The following is a 20,818-nucleotide window of genomic DNA, read 5'->3' on the forward strand; positions in this document are numbered from 1 at the left end:
GTCTTTTCCTCCCCTCACTGCCTTATTTCCCCCCAACCATGCTGCTTTAAAAGGATGAAATTCTGTGTGCAATTGCAAATCCACTATAATACGCCGAGTTTGATTTATATTCAAATGAACTTCCTGAATTTTCAGGCAGAATTTGAAGATAAGGGGTCTGGAAAAGTCAAACACATGGATGCAAGCTGTAGGTGGTATTTGGAGAGAAGAAAAGGCCAATTCCTGAACAGTCTTTTTTGATTGAAATGGAGTTGTAGTGATTTGTATCCACTGAGGACTTGGCCTGATGTGGTGAAAAGTAAGACCCATGCTTAATCTGAAATCCTTCTGAAATATTTTCCCTTCCCTATTCAATTTTCTTAAAAACATTTTTTTTGTCCATAAAAAGAAGTCACTTCTGAAAAGCTCTCTTTCAAATGTACCTCTCTCTGTGCCATAGATGTTAAGTAATATCTTTAGTATCTTGGTAGTTCCACATTGTATAGAATATTGAAGACAAAATGAATAGCAACTAAGAAGAAAAAATGTAAATGAATGTATTACTTTCTACTAATTAAACTTATTTGGAGGGCCTGATCGATGGGGTATTGGCAGAAGTCATTGAGAGAGCAGAAGTGGGATTCAGATGTTGTACTTCACTGGAATGGAAAGGAAAAACACTCTAAATTCAATTTTTCTTTACTATCTCGTAATTTGTTTAACAGTGTGGAAGATATTTGGTTGGGATGAATGGCACTTGTCAGTTGAATTTTTCATCTAGACGCTTTCAAATTAAACCGGTGTTCAGGATTTTGAGTTGTACTTTGTACATCTTATGGAATACTGCTGCTCATACCACTTATAATAAAAAAATCTCATACAGTGGTATAATTGGTCTCTGCTTAGTCTAACCATTAGCCTTTTATGATTTTTACAAAATGATGATGAAATTCTAGTGTTTCTTCTTGATTATAGGCAAAGATCAATGAGTGCTTTGCAGCAGTCATGTTAAGTACTGAGATTTGGGTTATATTGGTATGCCCACAGTGGTAGCTCTCCAAATTCTGTTCTGAGTTCTTCTACTGAAATCCTGGGATATAAAATCAAGTTCAGGGTTGCTTTGAAGATCTGTCAACTAAATGTACTGGTTTAGGCACTCTGTAAGACACAATTAGAGAGCTGTAAGACCCACTTCAAGAAATTGCTTTGGCACTTGGTTAAACTGAGGCGCTTGGTTAAATTGAGGTTAAATTGGAATGATTCAAAACTAGGTTAAAGCCAATAGTGCTTTCAAGCACAAACTCAACGGAACTTCGCAATGTTCTTAAGCTTGTGTAACAGAGCAGCTTTTCTAAATTCTAAGTGAATTAAGATGCAAAAGGTAAAAAAAATACTCTTATAAGTGACAAACCAAGACTCAGAGACTGTCTGGGTAAGAGATGCAAACTACACGTTTACATGGTGAAATCTTCCTTGTTTTCAAAGGAGTAAGTGCAGAGTAACAAACTCCAGCAAGAAACCTATGTTATTAAATAGTGGTCATGGTCTTTATAATATGTCTGTGAAGCTCTGTCCTTCTCCTTCCCTTCATGATAACAGCAGATTTGAGACTCTTCTAAGTGTTCTTTGTCTCTGGTGTACATGACTGGACTTAGTCCCCTTGCTCAGGAAATGCTGGTTATGTACTGAATTCTGCTCTGTATTTCTTTTCAGGTGAGGAGAGAGCTCCATTCTCCCTGCACTTCCATCCTGAGCCCTGTCCTGTGAACCAGAGAGGTGTTTGTGAACATGGATACCAGGTTCTAGAGGTATTTTGCAGTTATCTGTAGAAGTAACCTGCTTAATGACAGCTGCTACCAGATGGCTATGCCTGTGCATGTTGACATGTAACATGTAAGAGCCATTTTGTCCTTCAATGGTGAGAAATATCAGCTGATCCTCTTTTCTTGTAGAGAACAACTGTAAAAGTCAGATCACAACTGGATTGATATGGGCTGTGGCTTATCAAAGCTTGAGGAAAAATAGCAAAGAATTAAGACACTTTCATAAAAAAAAAAAAACAGTGAGCGAAATCTCTATGGGAAAGGCAATTTCCATACAGAGCCAGGATCTCAAAAGTTAACAAATCTGACTCACACTACCTTTGTGTAGTGGTCAGGAACCATTTATGTCCTCTGTGAAAAATAATGGTTTCCATTCCTCAAATTAAATTTTTGCATGAGTTTTCACATCCAAGATGAGTGAATTTTTTTTAATTGTTTTTAAAAAACCTCTACTGTATATAGAGTCCCAGTGGAGGTAAAGAAAAAGCTCTCAACTTAATGAGATAAATCTCATATAGAAATACAAGCAATGGTCTCCTCCAGCCACACTGAAGTAAGAACTATGTATAGTCAATATTTGACAAGATATTTGCTGGGAATTAGCTTTATCTTTATAACATTAGCTGGTGAATGTGAAAGCTGTAATTCTGAGGCTGGGTTTTTGTCCATGCATTTGGGGATGTGTTTGCTTGTACAAGGCAATTCAGGGAGCACTAACAAAAATGTCATATCAGATGGAGTACAGCTTCTACATTCCATATTAATATCTGCATTACTGTCAGCTCCGTTGTGTTCTCCACATTGGCATTATTTGCTCAAAACTCCCACTGCATCACATGAATATCACATGTTATGAACAGGAATATTGGATTTCTGGCATCAAAAGCAAATGTGAAATGAGGTCACGTATGTGGAGGCTGTCATGATTAATTTCCTTCACACGATGCAAAAAGATCAACATGCTTGATAAAACAACAAATAAAGTAATTTTATTTTTCTCACATCTGCAGTGATTTTTTAAGGATGCTTTGTATATAGTTTTTTGGTTTTTTGATTAAGCATGTTTTTTTGTTTTTTTTTAGTTTGGGCCTTGACCTTCCAAATATTTATGCTTGTTGAACACCTGCTTAGCTAGATGATTTTAGTGAAAAAATAAATTACCATAGGATCAAGGTTTTTTTTTAAAAAACAATGTCTTGTGCACTTCACAGTTTAAGAGTAAGGTTTTGTGATGCAAAAAAGACCATTTAATATCATAATCTCTGACCAATTATTAACTACAGATAATTCAGTTCAGTATAAAAGAAAACAAACTTCAAGTGTATCTTCTACCTCAGCAAGTAAAGAACTTTTGAAATAATTGTTTTGAATTTTCTGAGTTCATTTTACCCTTGGTTCTTTCATGGTTTTAGGTAAACTGTCCTTTTTATTGGCATAGAAACTTTCTCATTTTGTTTTTTTTGAAAAAATAAATCTGTGTTTGGTAACAAATGATACTACTTGGGAGACAGAAAGGAAATACATTAGAATAGCAATTATTTTATATCTCTCTACTTGAAAGCTTTTAAAGTAAAAGGAAACCTCTGAAGAAAATTCATAGTTGGATATTTAAGACTGGGAATTATTGGACAGAAGTGGACTGAGATGATGGTTTAACGGGCAAAGAGTTCCTTAGCTTTTGTGACTTAAAGGCTTTGAAAACATGGAACTGAGAGAAATGCATGAGAGAATAATTTTTGGTGTGTTTTTTTTTCCTTTTGTTGTTTTTTTATTTCTTTCCCCTTTTCTTGACTGTAATTGCAAATGTAATCTCGTGAGTTTTTCGAAACAATTTTAGTCACTTTTGTTTTAAAAGTTTTGAAGGCCAGAGCCTTCACTGGACAATCCTGGCCAAACTATGGTACAATATTTACTAGGTGTGCCTGCAGAAAATCTGGTAGAATAATCTCAGGGAAAACACGCAGCTCATTGTCCTTATAAACTTCCCAAATTCTCTGCTCAAGCAATGCCTCAGGTGTCAGCAAAGTACCCCTTGTTTGTAAGAATGCAGTAGAAAACTGCCACACATAACAAGGCATACCAAAGTAACAGATTTCATATGGATTTACTGAAAGTAAATCCTGAAAATCAGTTTCTTAAGAGACTGCAGCAACTGATAATGCAAAGCAGTTTTGAGAACCTTTTCATGCTGCTGGTTGCAGACCATCCTGATTTAAGCTGGGCTCAGGCCAGCAGTGTTTGTGCTAGTAGGAGTTAACTTAGTTGTTACTAGACTATCATCTGCTGTATCAGTGGGCTTGTGCCCAGCAAGCTGTACCAAATCTCCCATGCTTGGGGGACACAGGAGGCTTTGGGTAAGGATTGTTAGGCTGTATGGGTATAGATTGTATCAGAACAGAAGGATACTACCACAGTCATCTCTCTGAAAAGGCAGAGGAAATGGCATAACCCAGTAATCCCTGTTTTTTTTACTGATGCATCAGGAAGAGATACATGCTTTATGTACAACTCAATTCTCACACTGTTAATGTTTATCCAGTAGTAGAGGACTTCTCTACTCTACTTTGCTCTTTGAAACCACATTTCAGGCAGGTTCTGTATGTCATAGGAATGGTTTGTATCATCCTCCACTTACTTAGCAACTTGGCTGCAAGGGTGCCAAACAGCTGCCTAAGCTGGCAGACTGAAGGGAACTTCATTTTTGCCAGAGGCTGACTGGCTCTCGACCAAGGACGCTGCTTGTGGTTCCTGCTTGGCCATTTCTGAGAGAGCAGGCAGGAGACCTGTGTTTGTGTGCAATGCCTGCAGCTGTCCCTGAACTAGCTTTGCAGGAGAAGTCCGTCTGGACCATGTGTTCTCTCCTGACAGTACTAAGGTAAAAGGGAACATCCTACCTTGCCCCAAGAAGCACAGAGACATGAATAGGGGCCGTTGTTCAGTGCTAGGAACAACACTAGATGTGTTGGAATTTTGTTGTCCCTGGGTGGGATGGTTACTGAAAAAGTTTGCCACTGCATGTTGATATTGGGTCAAAATACACCAACTCAGCCAGCCAAGAGGGCTGGAGTGAAGACTCCAGGCTGGAGAGAAGATTACTTTTTTACCTGGAGAGAAAGATAGAAATCCTATGCCTTAGGTGAGAGGGGAAGGAGCCACCAGAGAGATGGAAGGAGGGATCGGTGCCACATTTGTCAAAATTACCATTGGTCTCTTGTTGAGTCCTTTTCCCATCAAATTTAGGTGTCTGCCCTCATGAAAACCTGATCATATGTTCTAGAATTTTTAATTTTCTTGCTTTCACACATTTCCTTCTTCCTCCCAGGAGTTGCTCGCTGGTCACCTCTTCAAGCCTGTATATTGCCTGTGTTTCTGAAAGGTGTTGCTCAAGTTCTATTATCTCTTTTTCAAATACAATGGCCAAAATTCCTAATAAATAAAAGATGCATGATTTTGAATAATGCAATAAAATGGTGCATATTAACCTACTTGATCACATTGTGCCTTTGGCAGAAGTATTTGTGAGACTAAACCCACAAAAGTTATTTAATGTCCTCTAATCTGTCAGTCCCACAATGCTAAGAAGTAACAGGGTTTTACTGCACTGCTCGCATGTGCTGATTTTGAAGCTGGTATTGCAGAGGTCAGTAGAGAGAAAAAAATACTGCAGTGGTGTGCAGTAAGGTGAGAGGTTAATTGTCACATATCAAGGAATGGGAGGATCCAAATTATTTTAATTTAACCCCCAATTCTACCTCCTTACTGGAAGCAGAACAAAGTTCTTCTGTCAACAGAATGTTTGTCAAAATCCAAAATGATTTATTACAGATTTTACTTTTCCTTTCCCCTCAGTTGAAGTTGTTTGGTGGTAAATCTTTCTGGTTGAAACATTTAACTTAATGCTTAGAAAACTTTAATTCAAAACTTTTTCACTGAGATGTCATTTAAAATAATATGATGAAATCTAATTGTCTATATTTTTATTCCCTAGGAAGAGTTGATACAGTATTTAATTCTGAATTTTTAAATAATAGGTTTTTTCACTTAAAGTCTCATGTTGTCTTGTCCTCATTACCTCCTTGCAATTTCCCTACATGTATCTGCTGAAGATCAGGGAATCTCATTGTTTCTGAAGTGAAACAAGAAGATTTGTTTTTCTGCAAGCTCTGCTCATCTGAGTGAAAAAAACAGAACATGACAATGAAGAATCTGTTAACTGCTTTCTTCCAAACAGAGCTTCCATCTCCAAATAACAATACTTAAATTGTAAGCAGGTTCTAAACAAGGTTCTGTATAAATTAAGCCTCACGGAGCTGGGACCAATTTGTTCCCTGTAATTTGATTTACTCTCTAGAGAGATTTACTCTTGGAGAGAGAGATTGAAGCAGTTACCATATACTGGTTAAGGAACATGGAAAAGACTACACCTGAAATGGAGAACTCTCTTGTTTCACTGGGATTGCTGTTCTTTGAACTCTATTCTGCCGTTTAAAACACACTAGTTAAGCAAAAACTATTACTAACACTGCAGATAAACACAGTCACGAAGATACAAGAAAATACCTCTGCAACTCAACTTAATTTAGTAGAATGTATTGTATTTGAAGGTTCTTTAATCCTGTTTATTGTCGTAAATAATAAACAGCGTCCTTCTAAGCTGTTGCTAGTTTATGGAGTTTTAGATAATGGGTGCACTGACACTGGAATTTGCACACTGCCAATTCTGACAGGATCTGAGCTGGCTACTGTGTAGACTATTGCAGCACTGTTCAATATAGCTGAGGATTTGAGGTTTCAGAAAAAGGACACAATGCAAAAAAATAATTTGGGTTTTTAGCTTAAAGAACATTCATTTGAAGCAAAAGCTGTGTGAATGTATTTGAATGTGCATGTATCTGGTTTTAGGTGAAGTGTCTTGCTTCCCATGGCTTTCAAATAGAAAAATGTTTTTTTCTTGATACCAAGCATAAATACTTTAAAAAAATGTGGGTGGGTGGAGTGGAGCTCTGACAGACTGTATTTAAAGTCTAGAAAGGTGCTCTGTAGTGAAGATCTCTTGAAAGGCATTGATTGTAAGAAGTGGCAAAATATTTATCGGGGCTTTTCAACTGTCTTTTCAGGGCTTATACTCATGCCTTTCTGCTATCCAGCATTTGTTTAGATTAAAATTGCTAAGAGGACATGATCAATGTTATTTTAGCAAAAATGTCTTTAACTGGACAAAAAGTGTATTCAAGTCACAGTTTCTAGTGATATATTTCAGATCTTGACCTTATTGTGGATGCTCAGTGAGTTCAGATGATTTTATTTGTTCCCTGGAATCATGACCTGTCATTTGGGTAAATTCTGTTATTATGCTGATTCTGTGTATTACATTGTGTTCTAGACAGAGGAAAGATGTATTTTTAAAAAAATAAATATGTTTAACTTTTCATACACACAATAAATACCAAAATATTAATTCTGTTAGTGATAAAATAATGCCAAGCCCTGAAAACAGGATTTTAGTTCACTCATGGATAGCTTCTGAACACCTATACATTCTCTGTCTTGGTGTCTTGTTAAATTTGTTTCTGAAGTTCTAATTGGGACACTGTAAACAATTGGTGATGATGGTACTAAATAAACTTTCAAAGTGACCAGCTAGTGATTGGACTGATTAAATATGGATTAGATTCACAATAACCTGATTGAAGGATCTTTTATTTTCTGACATGTTTATGAAAATGTTATGACATATTGTATCATATCACATTATGTTAATTCAGCACTGTGCAGAATTTTGATGTGATTTATAAAATTTTCCAACTTCAGAGAAGTTTGTTACCAAAAGGCACAGACTTTGGTCATTTGATAAAATTTGAAACTAATGGAGTGGCAACACTTTAAAGGCTACCCGAGGAAAATGCTCTGTGTGTGTGTGTGTTTACAACTATATAATTTGAAAAGGAATTGCAGGAATGGACTTTATGTTTCCCAGTAAGAAAAGTCACTGTCTATTCTGGTTTCCAGACTGGACCTTAAAACCCTGGTTGATCTTGCCAGATTTCCACAGAGGTCAGGTAAGGTCTCTGAAGGGGAAGAGTCAGCTGCTTCATTTTTCAAGTGTTAGGTAATTTATTCTTTTTTCATGTCCTCAGCATACATATTTTTGTTTGAGCCATTGGCAACCAGAGTTACTTAATATGAAATTGACAGGCATCTTGCAGGAGTGGCCTTGGGAGTCAGTCCTTATTTGTTTAGTTTTAGCTAATAGCCATGTGTATGCATAGTTTAAGAAAAACAACAGTAATTTAAGTGACAGAAAGGGGGAATTAATTCAGAGCCTGTAGCAAGAACAGTCTTTTCTTTTGATTACAGTTCTGGTGTCTAAATCTGAATCCAGCATGCCCTGCATTTTTCTCGATTAGTGTGCTGTCAGATATTTCAGGGTGAAATTTATCTCCCTTCTTGTTACAGTACCAGCAAAAAGCAGAGCTAGGAGAGAGATATTGTATAAAAAAGGAATTATTATATCCTTTTTAGCATAAACCCAGCTCTCTCTACCTCTTGTTTCTCAAAAAAACTCCCCTTCTCCTCTTGCATTTTCTGTTGTCATGGTTTTCCTACCTGTAATTCCTCTTGAGACATGAGCAGGCCCTTGGCAGTTATGTTCCCACATGCAGCAGTCTGGAGTGTGGATCTGCATGCATTGGATACATACTGCAAAAAGCAGAAAATCTTGCAACAAAAAAGCAGATTTTTGGGAGACTACTGAGAAGCGAGGTTATTTTGTCATGTGCTGGGCAGCACCATTGTATGAATAAAAGAAGAGTAGGTCCTGTCCTGAGGGACAGATGCTCTCTGAACTGCAGTGTTGTAGCACAGAGACAGTGTTTCCATGGTTAAGAAGCACCTAATTTATACTTCCTTTCAGGAATCTGAAAAGGCACTTCATAGCACTTAACTAAAAAGTTGAAAGGTGAATAAGTGAAAGAGACTTGGTTTCAAGTCTTGGTTGATTTGGCTGCAAAATAGCATCAGTGGAACTTGGATTGGACGGACATTGTGAAGCATTTGTGCAGAGCAAAATCTCTTATTGGATGCTGCTTGTGTTTTGACATTTGTAATCAACTGCTATGGACTAAAGAACAGCTTTGCTGTCTTGCCTGCAGACCATAGAACTACTAGGAGGGAAAAGTTGTACAGGTTGCAAAGTAAATTTTAATGGTTACAGGTGAATAGGACTGTAATGAAAGGATAAAATCTATTGGTCAGGAAAGTGAATTCTGTGTGCAGCCAACAGAGGTTCCCTTTTTGTGAGATTTAAGCACTTCAGCCAACCAAAAGGACTGTGTGTGGCTTCTCTGCCAATGGCAGAAGTCTTTAGCCAGTGAAAATGAGTGTTGTATTAATTAACACATTAGTGTTGAGTTGGTGAAAGTGGCTAAACTGAATCTGTCCAGCAAGACTTGAGGATACGCAAGTATGTGTTTCTTGAGATCTGTGTGCTTTCTGAAAGTAGCATCTTATACAATCATGAGTGTATCGGGATGCTTTCCAAGAAGGTTGCAATATTATAACAAGAAAATAGAAGCTAAAAAGATTAGAATTGTTGTAAAATTATTGTTTCCTGTTATCACCATAGACACAGATCACTTGAACACTGAGAAGAGAATCAGTTTTAGAACTTTTTCCCTTCCTATCCTCACCATGTTTGCTTCATGATCATCATCTTGCTAATCCCAGATAATTTCTTTCACCTTTTAGAGAAAATGACAGTAAGGACTATTTTGCTAGCTTTTCTTTTTCCATTATGCTGTCTTTTTCAGTTTTTTCATATCATTATTTTCTCCCTAACTTGATCTCTGTGAGACACTTGAGCTCACAGGATACTTAAAGTGCATGATTAGTGGCAAATTATCAGTCAGCACAAGTGAGTCCGGAGTCAGTAATAAGCAGGGGAAAAAGAAACTGGGTGTCTACAGGCAAACAGAAGTTCCTTAGTGCTCAATTGCTGGTCAATGCCAGGAGCAGCCAATAATAGGGAATATTAAAATTTGTATTGAATTTAATTTTTAAAATTTATTTTTTTTAAATTATTCCATTTAATTTTGAATTTAATGTTTAAATTAAAATATACTCTAAATTAGGTAATAGCATTTACAAGGGAAACTAAGGCAATCTAACAATAGTTTTCTAGGTGAATTCATAGTAGTTCTTTCTCTCTGTTCATATAGAGTTGAACTTCGAAAATTACATACTTATGTTGATGAGATGGTAATTGAAATGAACAGGGTCTATGCCTTTATTAATAGTCAGCTCTTTATTAAAAGTCAGCTCCGCAGGGGTCCCAGGGCACGCCAGCAGCTGGAGGCGAAGAGGTGTGCAGTCCGCATCCGGAGCCCCAGCAGACCGTCCTCCCCTCTTTCCCTCCTGGCAGCACCAGGAAGAAGTGTGCTTTTGCTCCTGCTTCCCACAGCCCAGTCCAATCTGGTCCTCTGCAGGTTATGGTGACAGGTTAAACACAGACTAGAGATGGGGTTCCCTTTTCCCTAATGAGCACACCCATCCAGCCCCCTCCACTGTGCCCATCTTTTCCATTTAGGGGTGGTTTTCATCCCCAAAACCCCCTGCCATGATTCCCCTGGATTATTTTGCATCCAGGTCCTAGTGTAGGCGGGGTTGTAGGTGATTCCCAGGAGCAATTGACTACTTAACATTTCAATGCCAGTACTTAGCCCAAGCCGAAGTGTCCCAGCCAGGCTGTTTTGTTCATAACAGTAATAAGTGGTAAAAATAAAATTTGTGGTAGATCTGAAGTTCCTCATGAAATGTAGCATTTGAAGGACATAATGCTAGTGTGTCACTGTGCCTTCCCAAGTCTCGCTAGCAGTAGTGGCTTTGCTGGGTTTCGAACCCAGCTGCCAGCATGGCAGGTGAGAATTCTACTGCTGAGCCACCAGGGCTATTGGTAGGTTCCAAGTCTCAGCTAGCTCAGAGCCTTTAGCACTGCGGCAGCAAAGGCCACTCTTATGCGCCGCTGTGGCTGCCAAGCATGGCCTGTGGGAAGTCAAAGCCACCAGACTGAAAGACACGCAGAGACTCTGACAAAAGCAAGGAGCCGTCCTTCTGGGGGTATCTGTGTTCCGAGTTTATTGGCTTGAACAAGATAAGCTCCAAAAGGCAACGGGCACCCTGTGCCCTGCTTTCTTAAAGGGAGGTGGTAACAAGGGGAGGAAACAGCAGCCAAGCAATGGGATAACACCTGGGGGTGGTAACAGGGGTGACACGCAGGGGAAACTTCCAATGAGGCAGGAGGGAGGGAGGGGACCCCGGAGACCAGCTTATCACTTTAAGCCCTGGATGGACCTTTCTAGGTGGAAGGGAGAGGTCTCTGAGAGACAGGCAGGCTCCGGGGTGTGGCTGGGGGGGGATAACTCAGCAGGAATACAATGAACTGGGTGGAGGGAGGAATGACAAGCAGACAGAGGAGGGAGGAGAACGAAGGATGGACCCTTTTACAAAAAGAGGGGGACAGGGAGTAACCATAACCGGGGGGAAACTTAAAACACACTCCAACACTAGTGGTCTAAGTTTGCCTCTCTGTTTATGACCTTTCCTTCTTACAATATCTTATACTTGATTCTTTCAACATGATCCTGAAAACTGCACTACAAAGATAGGGATGCTGAGACAGTGAGGGATTTGTGTCAAATATTATGCCTAAGTTGTTTCACCATCATTTTTACTAATTCCTGTCTTGTCAAGTTTTGGTTTTTATTTGTTCATATTTTCGGTCCTTTTAGATAAACGTATTTTCAGCCTTTTTGAAAAGGGACGGACTGGTCTTTTGTTCCAATTTGGGGCTGATCTCTAGAGAAACTTTGCTCGGGATAGATGCTCTTTCTGCTCTCTCTACTTGGCAATGTTTCATAGCAGAGGTCCCAGCTGCAGCCCGGTGGTTGGTCACCAAAAGGATGTTCCCAGTTTGTGCCCACAGCACTGCCAACATTGGTTTTAAGTGTTACTGTAATGTGAGAGCCTGATTTCAACTCTAAGTCCAAGAGCTCATTTTCTCAGTGAAATGAAAACAATGCATTGCTGCGGTGAATTCCATGTTCTGTTATCTAATAGAGCTGCCTTTTTTTCACCTGAATCCAGCTTCTCTTAGGTAAACTTGCCCACACAGTTAAGTGTCTTGTTAATATATGGTCCTATGGGGCATATTTCTCTGACGGACTTGCACATGTTTTAGAAAGTCTGACTCCTGTGAAACTTTTAGAGTGGGCATTAACTTGATTAATGGTGTCAAAAGGTTTAGAGAGGTCTGGAAGGGTGAGAGTGGTACTTGCTTATCATCTGGTGATGTGAGGAGGCTGTCTGGTAATCCTTTGTCTGCCCAGAGCCTGGCCTTAATCCAGGCTGCGGGACAGTACACGGGATTTAGCTGTGAGCCCTTCATTAGCTCTTAGCTTGTTTTCCAATGACCTTTAATCAAAATGATATTAAGTAACAGTTTGGCTGTGATCCATGTATTCTTGTTGGTTTTTATGAAGGAAAACTCTCACTTCTTGGAAATACGTTTTTGAAGGATGAAAGTAAAATTTCCTCTCCAAGTTAGACATTAGCAGTTGTGACCAGCTAGAAGGAAAAGGCGGGTATTATCTTGTTAGGTGCACACTCTGAGCCCAGTGCTGTGGGCTTAGGACCTTTTGGAGCCTGAAGTGCTGTCTTCCCACTGGATTTTTCCAGTTCTTTTTGAGCCACTGTACATCTACAAGCACTTCCACAGTAGAACTCAATAATCTGGAAATAAATTTGTTCCTGCTACTTTTACATGACTCTTGGTTCTTGTTTTGGAACAGAGAACAATCATTTCTTCTCATGTTCTGTACATTACTCAACACTTCAGTTTGTGAATGGAAAATGTTTCTACTTTTGTCTCTGAAGTTTTCTATTGATAGAGAAGAATTAATGACTCACATAATCCACACCCTTTGCATTTTGTATGCTCAGAGAAATGCAATATAATGTCTTATTTTTGTTGTAGTCTGATGATGGGTGAAAAACTCTGCTGGCAGAATAAAGCAACTTATCAAAGGTTTTTGATGTCAAGTCTTAAAAATGTCTTTGCTTGTTCTGGCCTTATTATATTCCATACCTCTTCATAAAATCAGTTTGTTTTAGTCAGGGGAGTTATTTATTCCAAGTTCCAAAACTCTGCAATGCCATGAGGGTGGTTCAGCTTTACCCAGCTATCCAGCTGGGAATCCAGTGGGAGTGGCTCTAGCAAGGCATCCACACAGAACTGGGAAGTCATCTGGATTTCTGTGTGGAATGGATGGATGTTCTTTTTCAGAAGTGAGGGAGAAGACACTGTAATTTTTCACAGAAAGAATATTTTTTAAAATCCTGGTATTTCATCTTGGCATTCTTTGATCCAACTTCCTCATAATGTCCTACCTGCTGACTTTTTTTTTTCAAGTGTACAAATGTGTAATTAATTTTCCTTAAGACACACCCCCCGCCTTCACCCCACCAAGCAAGCCCTAAACAGAGCCTCCTGTTTTTTATACAGACTGGAGATTGCTACAGTTCTCCCAATGAACAGGGGATTAACTTCGCTTTACACAGATGTTTCAGAAATGCTATGTCCTCATACCAAGCACTGATCTCTTGCTCAACAGCTGTCCCATAAACTTAGAACAAAAGTTTAGCTTTTGCATTTGGAAGTGGGCAGGAAATGAAACCTGAACACAAATATTTATTCAAGAAACTTAAGTAATAGTGAGCAGCTCTTTATGTAGCTGAAGACACTGAGAACTTCCTGTATAACAGAACGGTTGTTTTACATGGTAAGCCAGAGCCCCCTGTTACTTGATATACCAGGATAGTGCAATATGAGTATGCAGAAATTTTAAAAGTAACCATGGAGTTCATTTTTCAGCTGTAGTTGCTGAACCCTTGCAGTTCAAAGAGCTAAATTTGGCAAGTCCCTTAATTTTGCATTCTGCTTCCGCTGCTTTTTTTTTTTTTTTTTTTTCCAGTGGGAGCACCAAGGGAAAAATTGACTAGAAGCAATTGAGGATGACCCCTGTAAACTTCTTCTACTGTTCAAGTTTTGAAAATGTTTGCTTGACATACTGTGATTTTTACTTTACCTTTCTTCATACACTGAGTAAAGAAGAAAAGGGGGAATATCAGGGAGACAGTATTTTCTTTCTTTTCTGAATTTTAAGTGAGAGAAAACAAGTCAATATATAAGAAGTATTTTGCAGGTTGTATTTTCATTTCAAACTGCAGTGTGAATATAGTTGTTAATAGAATTTTTTTTACCTGGCATTTGTGTTAGAGTGGCATTTACTACAATTTATGAAAATTTTAAATTAATATACTGTGGTGAAGACCTTTCTTCAAGAGAGTCTGAGTTTTTAAAGAAAGATTTACTTTAAATTTAATACTTAGTAGTGGCTCTCTCTAAAATTGATTTAGATGAAACAAAAATTTGGTTTAACAATAGCTTATCTGAGCTGTAAAACCCTGTTGGAGATCTGAGTGCTCAATAAACCTTCTGAATTAATTAAATCACTCTAGTGAAGATTTTGAATTTAAATTCACTTTCTCTACTCTTTTTTTTTTCTTAGTCTGTTTAACAGTATCTTCTGACAATTTTTTTAATATAAATTCAGCAGAAATAATATAAAATGCAGTATGAGACCCTTTACCTCAGAGACCCTGATACAGACGGGATATGTCAGGTGTGAGTCTGTGATTGAAGCTTCCCAGAGAAGGAAAGAGGAGCTTTGTTTCAGCACACAGAGAAAATTTGCATGCAATGGCTCCTGCACCCATCCATCCTTTAGGAAGGGGTGTTGAGAAGGAGAGAGTTTGGGCTGTCCTCTGAACCACGTCCCTGTGGCCTAAAGCACTTCCCCTTGTCCTGCCTACCCTGGGAGTGCTTACTGCCCTCATCATGGGTGTGCAGGAGCAGCCCCAGTCCAGCTGCATGCCTTCACATGGGGCGTGCTGGGGAATTGACATGGGGATAGGGAATGGCTCTGCTGGAGTCTTCCTTTCTCTGGCAAGTTGTGGCTCAGGGCTTTCACTGCCAAACCCTGAGTGATGATCCATCTGTCCTTCTTCTGGGATTTAAACTATCTGGTTTTGCCTTTATGTAGTGTGGTTTTCACTCCCAGCTTGGGCAAGGGCTTAATGATTGTATAGGAGAGTATTGGCTTCCATGGATAAAATACAGGTTATGTGTTGTAGAGGTCTTTACTGTTAGCAACATTGTTTTTTAAAAAGGGGATGGAGCACTAGGGAAGTAGATGTTGTTTTATATCCTTTTTAGATTTGGGGTGTTTATTTGGTTTTTTCCTTAATTTTTCTAGCTGAGAAGCAAAATATGCACTGAAATTATGAGATAATTAGATATCTGTTGCATTTTTTCCAGAATTAAGACCTCAGCTGTAACGAAATTTGATGTGATAAAGATGGCTTGTTTTGCAGTATGAGGTCAAATGATCCCTGTGGTGTCTGGTGCAATAGCGCACAAAGTCTGGCCTCCTTTCAATCTGGGCTTCATATACTCAAAGGATTGCAGACAAGACTATGAGGATGATGGAAAATCTTGTCTGAAATCATGTGGAATCATATACCTGCCAGGTCTTATGTGTCCTGCTTTTTTCCTCACTTATTTTCTTGTTGCTTTCTTCCCTTGCCCTTTTTGTAAGATTTTGTTCATGTTTTAAAATTTAGCTATTCACTCAAATTCTTGAGGGAAAAAAAAGAAAAGAGGCCAAATAGAGTTTGAAAAGTCACGGAAGGGATTAGATCACATTTAATTTTTTTTTATATAGTAGACCAAAGGATCAAAAATCCTCTTTTTCTACATCAAAGTTACTCTGTGCTCCTGTGGATTTTACTTGTTTCACAAGCTACAATAATTTTTTGTTGATTTTTTTTTTAATGGCAACAAAAAATGTTCTTTCAGTATGATGATTGTGTACTAGACCTATCAAAAGGGAAGTGTAAAACTCTTTTTCAGGGCAAGTTCTTCTAATACCACCTGAAGTTTGAGTTTTTGCACTCCTGAGAGTAATAAATGACTACCTTTTTATTGGGGCAGGTGTTCTGAGGACGATCAGAATCATGCTTCAGGCAATGAGAAAGAATATTTACGTGATGTGTGCCACATTGCTAGCCAGCCATATTTTGCTAGAGTGTGCCCAGTCTGACAGCGTTCCCTGTTAATGTTTAATAGGAAAAGTAGCAGGACCCAGCACATTAGTGCTCCAGCATTGCAAAATGAGTTCGGAAACTGCACTAGGATTGCTAGCAAATTTTTTTCAAATACCTGGATAATTTCTGTTAATCAGTCAGTTCTAAGAAGCTGCTGGAAGGTTGTATCAAACAAGAATGTGGCTGTTGTAGGATAACAAAGTGTTATTTGACTCTAAATGTTTGGGTGGGGAGCAGTTGTGCAGTCCTAGTCAAACTCTTCTGCAAAACAAAGGAAGATTTGATACCTTAAGTTTTAGCTTTCATATTTTTCAGATTTGTACGGTTTTAATGTGTAACTCTGAACTTCATATTAAGTGTTAGTAAGTTCTCTTCACAGGGTAGTTAGACAAAACAGTCATTTTCCAGCTTGAGAACCAAGGACAACCATTACAGCCTTAGGCCCAAAAAGCATAAACAGTGGTGAATTGAAGAAAGCAACCAAGAGGATGGAACTTATTAACCTGAAGCTGTAATTGGACAATTAACCCCAATATGTAAATGGATCAAAATTTATAAAAGTATGAAAACTCGTGACCATTGTCCATCTTGTGACCATCTTGGGTCCATCCTGGATATAGCCCTGGGCAAACTCTTGTACTGCCCAAGGTATATCCTTTTAAGGCCTTTTAATAAATACCTACTTTATTCTCTTAACTCTGTCTAGTCTCTGTTCCAGATCAGCCTTTTTAGGTATCAGTTTGAGTCTTCTTCCTGCAGACATTGCTCTTTCTGATCTTATCCTGACATTTGTTTCTGTATCTGTTAGAAGTTGTGTGCTAAAGTGCTGCTAATTTAGCTAAAGTCTTGGTGCTCCTAGAGATGAGAAGTGGTGTAATATGGGCATAGCCACAGAAGGGGCAAGAGCTACTTTTCTAAGGTTTGTTTCCAGCGGGTACAGACTTCTGCAGCTTGGAGTAGTTCATGAGCTGATGTTACCTCCTCTTATTCCATGGCAGCAAAACTTGAGTCAGATTAGTTTATCAGTATAGTGCAGTATAGTCTTAAAATAAATCTTTCCATGGAGGTGGATTTTTCCTAAAATAGCCACTGAAATATTCATCCAATGCAATAGTGTCAGTTACTGATGTGAGGAAGCGCATTATTATGCCGTTTACAGTACCTGAATTAATTTTTTTGTTGTCTAGGACTATTTAATTTACTTTAATTCTCTGCTTTCTCAGTTAGTCCTGCTCTGCCCTATTTAGTACAATACCTTAAATATCTATACAATTTGTGATGCATTCCCCTTTGTGAAAAAAACAAGGGCCATCTTTATGTCCCTAAATGCACTGTAGCTGAAGGGGACAAATGTCATCAGCCTTTCTACTGAAATTGGTGGCATTGACTCAGACTGCTTCAATCATCCAGTGTGTATTCAGCATGTGTCATCTGCAAATAATGAAAGGTGAGCTGGGAAACTGTACCCATGAAGCATACCTTGGAGCTTATGGAATGCAACTGCCAGGTCTTGCTCAATCAGGAATTCTGTGTGCTTTAATAACAACTGCACACACTGGTAGATGTAAACTGCCATCTTGTACCACTCAAGTTTCCCACAAAAAGTAGTCTGGCTTACAAGGTCATTTCCAGAACATCCTGAAGGAGAGGAACAGTACATTTTAAATGTCATTACTTTTCAGTGCTTTGCCATGATCTGATGACAAAACTAATTATACTTGGAAAATGTTTATTTAAACAGTTATTCTTATGTACCTCATGTTGAGAATATTCTCAATGGGATCAAATAATTCCTTAGAATATTAATCAGTAAGGAGAATGAAATCATCCTCAAGAGCATAATTACTGGTACGGCAACTAGTATGCAGCAGAAATTATTGTAAGGTGCAGACAGATCTGAATGTCTTCAAAGGGCATCATTCAAGGCACCAGATGAAGCTGAAATTTATGATATTGGTATAATGACTTTGAACTGAAAGAGGTGAAGTCACAGAGAAAGCTGCAAATCATTCATGAATTTATGAATTCCAGCTCCCTATCTCACCAAAGTCTAATTGTGTGGAAGAGCCCGAAATACTGTCTATTTTTCTGTTCCACTGAAAAAGCAACTCGCTAATCAAGAGTTGCAGTGCTCTTCACCATCCAGAGGTCTTGACATGCTTTTTTGGTTTGGAAAGACAGGTGTTTGCTAAGGAAGGCAGGAGCGTCCCCTGAAATGGAAAAAAAAATATGAAAAAAATAAAGTAGATGCCCCTCCCTCCAAATTGTTATAAATTTGAAATTAAGGGGGCTCTCAGGCAAAAATATGGGAGCAGGAATCACAGTTCTTTATTAGGGAAAAACAAAAAAAGATAAAATAAACAATGCAGTGAACCAAAACAACACTGACAGTCAGAATACAACCTGACATCCTGTTGGAAAGGGTGTTGGCAGCAGTCCAATTGGGAATTATGGCTGCAGTCCTCCTGGAGTGGCAGGTGTGGTTCTGTTGAAGCAGTCATCCTGTAGAAAAAGGTGTAGTCTTCCTGCAGTGGAAGAGGCAGCTGTTTCTCTGGGAAATCCAGTGCAGGAAAAGCCAGTGACATTCAATAGATGTTATCAGCAGATGTCTCCCCTGAGAGAGGACTGATTGTGGAACAGATAAGGAAAAACTGCCCACTTAACAGGAGACAACTGCCATACAGATGGCAAATGGAATGCATCTTGCCTTTCAGTCTGTGACGTGTACAGTCTGGGACAAGGTACAGAGGGCAGTTGTTTTGGGTTCAGACAGTTCTACGCTGCATGAGATATGTGGAACAGGGAAGAGGGTGTTTGAGAGGGAAAATCCAGCTCAGGCCCTCTGCGTAAGCAGGAAAGGTAAGTGTAGGTGTTCCTGTTTTTCTCAGTGCAGTCATCACCTGAAGTGCTAGTGATTCTGATTTTCAGAGCAGTAGTTAAAGCAGTTTCTTCCATCCCTAAATTAATAAACTTAGTAAATAATATCCAGCATGATCTCCAGTGGAAAGTTTCACAATTTATACTGGTACTTACAAACCCAATGAGCTTTCTACTTACAATACAGTAACAGGGATTTGTGTACTTACATTACAGTAGACCTTTCCTTGGCAGTATAAAAATCTGTCCAGACACATAGCAGGTTTTGTTTTCAGTTTTGTTGCACCTTGGTATGTAACATTTCACAGTGACATATATAAATCAGTTCTGATTTTGGATTCCTGGCCAAAAGCAGTAGTAAGTTCTTTCATACAATTTGGGATGCCTCTTTTGAGATAAATTTTTTTCATAAGACTCCAAGTGCCTTATGTGCAAGGCAAGTTTTAGAGGCACTTTAACACAGCACTAAAAGTTGTACCAGCTGAAAGGTCCTTATTTTCATTTCATCTTCCATTCTCACTGGGGCATTGTGCTCTCCTGTGCTTTTCTGTAGCTGTTGCTTTATGCTTCTCAGCTCCATAGAGAACATAAATTTTTGTTGTTTACCTTAGGTGCTAAAACTTGGGAAGGGACCTTGTTTCTTCCAAAGAAGTATATGTTGAACTTCTGAAGTTGTTCATTATGCAGTACAGTTATTATGCTCATTTCACTCATCAATCTTAGTCTTTAAGTGCATATATAGATACACAATTCTGTGAAGGTTCTGAACTGCATTCATGATAATCTCTCAGCTGAGTGCTGAAGCTGATGAAATTTGCACATAGTAGAGTGAGCATTTTCCCAGTTAAGGCAAAACCTGTTTTTAAGAATATTTTTAACAGTTCTTTGCTCAGTATTAAGCTGTTAGCTTTTTAATAGGAACATAAGACTCCAGCTGCATCAAGCTTATTGTAGAAATCACTGTGTAGTTTTATGACTTGTATTATTCAGCAAGCCTGACAAGATGATACTCATGCTCTCTTCTGGTCATAAATTCTATGAGATGCTTAGATACCACATGGTTATAATGTTGGCTTAAATATGCTGATGAATACAGTTGTAATTAATTTTTAGACATTTCTTGTAATTATTCCAGTGATGGGTGTCACATTTTCCAGAGAAAATGTCCCACTCTATTACCGCTTCTTGTAAAATTTAACAGCTGCAGAGTCTGAAGTTGTGGTTCTGCTGTTGCATTTTTGTTCTACAAGTATACTTGTGGATCCACTAAAATTACAAGCTGGACTGCACACTAAAGTGTGGAGTTGGGTCCTAGGCATCACAGCCTAGTGCAATGCCTTGTGCTTGAGAAGGGCTCTTTGGAAGGGCAGGCTAGTGGGGCTGCTGGTGTTGTTAGATCATGGGTCTGAAGTGCCCCAGGTGGAAACAGCAGATGGGTGGAGGTAGACATTCAATTTTGAGGCTGAGCATTGTTTCCTGAAGGTCTCTTTCAGAATTTTGGGAGGATGCACAACTTCTCTTGTCCTCACTGAGAAGCTGTTTGTGCTGCTGTTCTAGACTAGTTTTTAACCACCAGTGCATCTCATTGGTTTTCAAAGGAAGGATTTGTGACCTCATGACAAGTTTGTGTTGGCCTATATATTTTTGCAGTTTCAAAATACTATGGTGTATATATTTTATTTTGTGGTGTCAAAAATTTCTTTGGAGATGCAAGAGATAAAAGTTGGTCAACTTACACATTTGTATTTTGCTGTAGCTCTTAACAAAAGCAGAGATATCATCAGGGCAGCAGCACTTCAGTTGCTTTTCATTTGCTTCGATATATTTTGTAGGTGCCAACAGCTTTTAGAAGTAGGACTGTTTCAGCCACAGCATTAGGAAAAGGCCTGTATGTGGAGTCTCTAGGAGGATTACTACCA

The 20,818-nt window shown here is 38.7% G+C and overlaps 1 long non-coding RNA gene across 1 annotated transcript in view; it reads left to right on the forward strand.

The window, feature by feature from the left end:
* The window catches only part of LOC140684401 (uncharacterized), a 129,429-nt gene that overhangs the window by 77,103 nt on the left and 31,508 nt on the right, over positions 1-20,818 (forward strand). Inside the window, exon 2 of the long non-coding RNA XR_012056623.1 lies at positions 1,693-1,787. This is a non-coding gene — a long non-coding RNA (uncharacterized lncRNA). The remainder of the gene's footprint in view (positions 1-1,692; positions 1,788-20,818) is intronic.

The sequence above is a fragment of the Taeniopygia guttata genome, chromosome 6 (genome assembly GCF_048771995.1).
Source record: "Taeniopygia guttata chromosome 6, bTaeGut7.mat, whole genome shotgun sequence".
Classification (NCBI taxonomy): Eukaryota; Metazoa; Chordata; class Aves; order Passeriformes; family Estrildidae; genus Taeniopygia; species Taeniopygia guttata.